Consider the following 6,617-nt stretch of genomic DNA (forward strand, 5'->3'; position numbering starts at 1 on the left):
AGAGAGCAGAGCAGTCTGTTAAAAAATTCAGCAGACAGTCTTTTGTGCTGAATAACTGCATTGAAACCCTTGCCAAGAACTCCCCTAAGTGCAGAGAGAGAGGAGTAGAATTTTACGTGTAGCAGATGAAAATAGGCTTTTTGTAAAGTTAATTCTGGAAGGTTTCAGCCTCAGTATAAGGCTGCCGTAGAGCAGTGAGTTTGTTTATTCTTCACGTTAAATTCTACTTCAAGTTATGCAAGGGTGGTCAAAAAAATTCTGGCAGCAAGTTTTTCCATCACAAAATAGCAATTCATTGAATCACAATATGTATTGGGACAGGGTTGAATGGTTACGACATGGCTTTCTGTACTCCTCTCTTTTCTCAGAGGAAGTAGCCCTTGAGATCCCGATGTCAAGCTGCTGTTAGAGCAGGCTCTGAGCTCAGCAAGCATTTCCAGTCTTCATTCTCCCACTCCCTCTTCCCCCTGCTCTGCAATTGTGCTCCCTGTTCACAATATTGCTGAGCTGTCTGTAATGATAAATGATGTGCCTTTCTTTAAATTTGCTTTCTGCTCAGTACTAGATATTGGCCAGCTTGGATGTGTGTTCTGGGTGGATAAATTACTTTGGCAAGTCATAGAGAATTTATGCACATGGCAACAGATGTACCATGTGTGGTAGAATTTTTCTTTCTAGTTCTAATTACGTAACTTGATTTTACCTAAGGCAATTATATTTTCACAAACAAGGATTTGGTTGCTGTTTTTTTTTGTGTCAGAGATATGAACTTCTGCGCCAAAAGAAATGTTGGTCTCAACCATTACAGGCCAAAGCAGAACTCAGCCATTACTCAGCTGCACATCAGCCTTTACTGAGCATTGATCTTCACCCATGCATAGGCTGTGTTGTCAAGTGAATCTTTACGGGTTCAGAGACTACAAGCTAGGCTTTGCTTCCTAATGAGGATTATTGTTGTTTGGTAAAGGTAACTGTAGACAACATTTGAGAGGAAAGTAAAATGTGTGAATCTGGACTGCAATAGAGATGCGAATGTTTTTTGTTTTTGTTTGTTTTTCTCAATTTAGAAAGTAGTCTCCCTTTGATAGTCAGAGAGAAACATTTCACACTTTACACATTTTTTTTTGTGTTTGTCTTAGCTGTGAAAATATAGCTTCACATGGAAAAACAAAATCATTTTTTTTTTTGGCCCCTTTACAATTAAATGATTGCTAGTAAAACATGCTGGGCTTATAAGAGCAAGTATAGAGGGAAAAATGTTAGAGGCTGGTTATGTATACATAAATCTGTATTCAGCCTGTGCCTTCAATGTGTTTTGAGAAGGATTTCCGTGGAAAAATTTTGCTGCATTGACTTAGATTTTCAGGCATAAGTTTTACCAGACTTTAAGGTGGCAGGTAAGAATTGCTAGTGTTAAAAAACACACGGTGGTGTAGTTTGTCTAAGCAATAGTTAAAAAAAAAAAAAAAAAAAAAAGTGTGTAGAAACCAGTCATATTCTTTTCTCAATAGTAGTGCCCATATTTTGTGAATCCCTTAAAGCTGTAAGTGCTACCCTGCAACAAGGTAACATAGTCTCTGTGCTGAAGACAGCATCAGAGAAAAGCTCCTCGTCTCCTTAATGAGATATGGAGAAGGACCAGTTGCCATCTGGCCACTGGAGATACCCTTTAGTAACAAGATAAAATTCTTTCTATTCAAAAAATAAAAATAAAGAAATCATACCCTCCAGTGGGTTTTTTTGTGGACTCACAGGTGAACAACTGAACCATGATTGAATGGAATTGTTGACGTTTTCTTTTACTTTATTTGTACTTCTGTGATATGGATTGTTTTTAGCATGTTTTCATGCAGCTGGCTCCAAGAACCCTTTTGGGTAAGGCTTCTGCTCTGTTGGTTAGGATTCTGTATTATTTGATTTTGGTGTTAATCACTTTAACAAATATTGTAAATAACTTCAGAGAATCATAAACAGATGTTTTACTACAAATTGTGATTGCTTAGGACTTCCAAAAAACATTACATTTTTCTTTTAAATCCTGAAAGGACATGAAGCATATATGACACAGAGGCTGTGAAAGTGGGGAAGGGGAAAACACTGAGGCTATTTCCTCAGTCCATTGTAAATATTTTGGGCTCTCTTGATGGGCTAAAAAAGGTATATTTTAGTTAAAGGTTACTGGGAAAAAAAAATTGTCTAGAGATGGATCTGAGCTCAAGGCAGGAAGTCAAGCCCACGGGTTGGGAATCCAGACACAGGTATGGCTGCAGTATAGCTCAGGCGAAGACCAAGGGCTGATGGCCTGAGTTAAATGCAGCTGCCAAGCAAATGGGGCCAAGCCCATGCTTGGCTCTTCTCACAGCTTTTCCCACAACACTCAGAGGTACCCTGTCAGCACTGGCCTTGAGCACCCCTGGAGGAAGGGTTGCACACAGGGACCTGACACAAGCTCACGGGAAAAGGACAATGCCCACTGTGTCCATCTTCTAGTACTGGGAGAATTCTTAAGGACCTTGTACCCTAGCTATCAAGCCCTTGAAGAAATGCTCTGCAAAGCAGTCTGCCAGTTGAGCATCTCTCCACATGTAACAAAAACTGAGAAAATTCAGTCCATGCATTTCAAGTAAAAGCAGTTTTCAATTATTTTTTTTTAGAAAGTATTATGCAAACATATTTCTGCTTGAGTAATATTTCTGTTATACCAGCATAGCATGTGGCTATAGCTCCCCCTCTCCCCAAATCCACAAGCACTGAGGCAACACAGTTTTTGATTCAAACTGTAAATCCCAACTACTATAAATCCTTCCCTGCAGCTCTCCCCAACCCTGCCCCCCAAATAACAGTAAAGAAAATAAGTAGCCAGTCTAAAAAAAAGAATAGATGGTGCGTAATATTAAAAACAGTAGCTTGTTGAGCAAGGCTATTTAAAAAGATTCTGAGTACCACATAATAAAGGTACTATCAGCAAATACCAGACTAGCATCTCAGCTAGCTTTACTGGGCTATGAGTTATTGCTGTGGTCAATAGATCTCTTTTCTGTAGCATTCTGCTTATGTAGGTGATAAATCTTACAGTCTTATGGGAATAGGGTCAGGCTTCTGCTACTCTGCCCCATTATTTTTCTCCTACATCATTTAGAAAAACTACTGGACTGGACCATTTTTGGTGCAGTGACTTTTTGTTCAGCTACATACTAAATTTTATTGTGCATATTAAATTTTAGCTCAGACTATGTTTTAAAGCCCATCTCCAAAGAAAATGAAAGCGAAATAAAATCTTAAGCAAAAGAGCAGATAAACCTGAGAAGTAGAAAACAAATGCTATTTTAATTAAATTTTTAGATGCTACAGCCCTGTGGGACCCAGTGGAGATGGCTACAGCCCTGTGGGACCAGGCAGAGAAGAGCAAGGAGGAATGTGGCTTCTTTAGCCCTGACTATGGGTGAACAGAACAGACCTTTCAGTTTTGCTCTGTGTTCAGGAAAAAGGAGGGGACAGAGATACCTTGGCATCAAGATGCAAAGGAGAACTAATAGCAGAGCACAGGATGATATCACAGAGGTCTCCAGGCAGCCCTGGCACCTGGTGGTTTTAGTTCTTGTTCTGTGAGAACCATTCCTGTTTACAGTATCCCCATTGTATGGGATAATAGGTGTTGAACTTTCACAGCTTGCTTCCTCCAATGGTCAATGTCACTTATATAAACGTGCAAGGAGGGAGAGGGATTTCTTCAGGTACAAGTCATGTGCGCAATCCTGTGACTATCACAGATGAAATGCTGTCCCTTCTGTTTTGCCATGTGAGCTGTAGCATCCCCAAACACTTTAGAGCTCATCGTGCTCATGCTTGTTACAGCATTCTGAATGTGGGTCACTTGCAAAGGCCTCGGTTACAGACCCACTTAAACAGTGGTGGTGGTGAAGCCATGGTTGTCCAGCGTTCCCTACTTTTGTGCCAAGCACTGCAGTGCTGGGCAGTGAGAGAGGCACCAAGCTTACTGCTGCACTTGCCTACTCTACAACAGTCTGTAGCCCTTACTGTGTATAACTATGAGCTACATTCTCAATACCACAGTAAAACAACACAGCCCAAAGGGTATGAGGGCAGCATATCACTCCAGAATCACCAGGTATGCTGGGCAAATCTCTCTATTATTTATTTAGTCGTTAGGCCATATATGCTGCAGCAGAATGCTAAGTTGTGTGTGTATATATATATATCTGTTTGAAAAAGCACAGATTTTTTTATTTTTATTTTTTTTTTATTTCTAACTGTTAAGACTGAAGAGGATGTCAGGACAATATTCAAATATGTAGCAAGCTGCTGCAAAGAACGGAATAGTCTGTTTTCTACTTGAATGGCAAGAAGTAAATTTTTTAAAGCTTGAGTCCAGCTGCTAGGGAAAGCCCCCTGATGTTTAGGATAATGAAGCAGTGCAATAGGTTACTAGTCAGGGACTCTCCATCAGTATCGGCATCTTTGGCACTTGCCGAGGCGATCGGCTCCCGGCTCCGGGGCAGACGCGTTCTGCAGCGGAGCGGGCGATCGAGACAGGCAGGGCTTGTTTTTCGGCATCGAGGCCACTCGAAGCAGCCGAGGGAGCCGCCAGGACCCGGCAGCCCTCGCGAGGGAGGCTGACGAGGCGTAGGTGGAGCCAGCAGCACCCCTCTACCCTGACGTTCAAAACCAGCCCCTAAGGAGTGCGAGTGACCAGGAGCATGGCAAACAGGGCAGGGCGCGTCAGAAGGGCGGGTTGCGGCAGTTTGTGCGCAGGCAGGGCGAGCAGGGAGGGCCCCTCACCGCTCTTCTGCAGCGGTCTTTCCCTTCGGTACTTGTAACCTGCCTGCGAGGAACCTCGCCATGGTATCAACCAGGCAGAAAACCATGGCCTCCGCATCTCTTGCGGCCTCTCCAGCCGCAGTCACCAATGTGGCCACTCAGACGGAGGGCATGGGGAAACACGCGGCCATCCAGGTCTTGGGCTGCAGGGTGTGCCCGAGTCTTCTGTCGGTATCCGACAGCAGCAGCGAGGGGTATGTCTGTGGGAGGTGTGCCCAGATTGAAGAGCTGCTCAGCCAGGTAGCGGAGCTTTGGGAGGAGGTGAGCAGGCTCAGGAGCATCAGGGAGTCAGAGAGGGAAATTGACTGGTGGAGGTGTACTCTACCCTCTCTGAGACAGACTCATGAGCCTGCCATAGCACAAATGTCTCCTGCTATGCAGAAGACAAAAGTTCCCTCATCCTGCCAGGGGCAGTAGGAGGAGACCTAGGCCAAGGTGGGGAGTGGAGGCAGGTTCCTGCTCGAGGTGGTAGGCGAGCCCTGTCCCTGCCCACCTCACCTTCCCATCTACTCTTATATAACAGGTATGAGGGTCAAGAACACAACAGTCAGAACAACAAAGTAGACGAAAGCCCGTCCCAGTTGGAGAGGATGCCCAAGGCAAGGCAACCTATCCCCCGCATTGCTACATCAACTGTCAAAAAAGAAGGAAGGGTTATTGTCATGGGGGACTCCCTTTTGAAAGGGACAGAGGGCCCAATATGCAGACCGGACCCAACCCACAGGGAAGTCTGTTGCCTCCCTGGCGCTAGGGTGAGAGACTTCGCTAAGAAAGTCAAGCGCCTGATATGGCCCATCGACTACTACCTGCTACTGGTCCCTCAAAGGGCTGTGGTAAATGGGGCCACATCTGGCTGGTGGATGGTCACTAGTGGGGTCCCCCAAGGCTCCATTTTAGGGCCAGTCCTCTTCAATGTCTTTATAAACGATTTGGATGTAGGACTAGAAGGTATTTTGAGCAAATTTGCTGACGACACCAAACTTGGAGGAGTTGTGGACTCGGATGAGGGTGGAAAGGCCTTGCAGAGAGATCTGGGCAGATTGGAGAGCTGGGCGATCACCAACCATGTGAAGTTTAAGAAGAGCAAGTGCCGGGTCCTGCACCTGGGATGGGGCAACCCTAGCTATACGTACAGACTGGGCAACGAGACGCTGGAGAGCAGCCCCGCAGAGAGGGATGTGGGGGTTGTGGCTGACAGCAAGCTGAATGTGAGCCAGCAGTGTGCCCTGGCAGCCAGGAGGGCCAACCGTATCCTGGGGTGCATCAAGCACGGCATCGCTAGCCGATCGAGGGAAGGGATTGTCCAGCTCTGCTGTGCGCCGGTGCGGCCTCACCTCAAGCACTGTGTGCAGTTCTGGGCACCACAGTACAAAAAGGGTGTAAAACTGTTGGAGAGTGTCCAGAGGAGGGCGACGAAGATGGTGAAGGGCCTAGAGGGGAAGACATATGAGGAGCGGCTGAGGTCACTTGGCCTGTTCAGCCTGGAGAAGAGGAGGCTGAGGGGGGACCTGACTGCGGTCTACAACTTCCTCACGAGGGGGAGTGGAGAGGCAGGTGACCTGTTCTCCATTATCACCAGTGACAGGACCCACAGGAAGGGTGTCAAGCTGAGGCAGGGGAAGTTTAGGCTAGACATCAGGAAGAGGTTCTTCACCGAGAGTGTGGTTGCACACTGGAACAGGCTCCCCAGTGAAGTAGTCATTGCACCAAGCCTGTCTGAATTTAAGAAGCGATTGGACTGTGCACTTAGTCACATGGTCTAAACTTTTGGGCAGACC

General features: G+C 45.7%; 1 long non-coding RNA gene across 2 annotated transcripts in view; it reads left to right on the forward strand.

Moving 5' to 3' along the window:
- The window catches only part of LOC308178460, a 31,332-nt gene extending 25,310 nt beyond the window's left edge, over positions 1-6,022 (forward strand). For both annotated transcript variants that reach the window (XR_013939779.1, XR_013939780.1), the window contains one exon: positions 3,343-6,022. This is a non-coding gene — a long non-coding RNA (uncharacterized lncRNA). The remainder of the gene's footprint in view (positions 1-3,342) is intronic.
- The last annotated feature ends 595 nt before the right edge of the window (positions 6,023-6,617 follow it).

Source organism: Anser brachyrhynchus (assembly GCF_964034855.1).
Source record: "Anser brachyrhynchus genome assembly, chromosome: 15".
NCBI lineage: Eukaryota > Metazoa > Chordata > Aves > Anseriformes > Anatidae > Anser > Anser brachyrhynchus.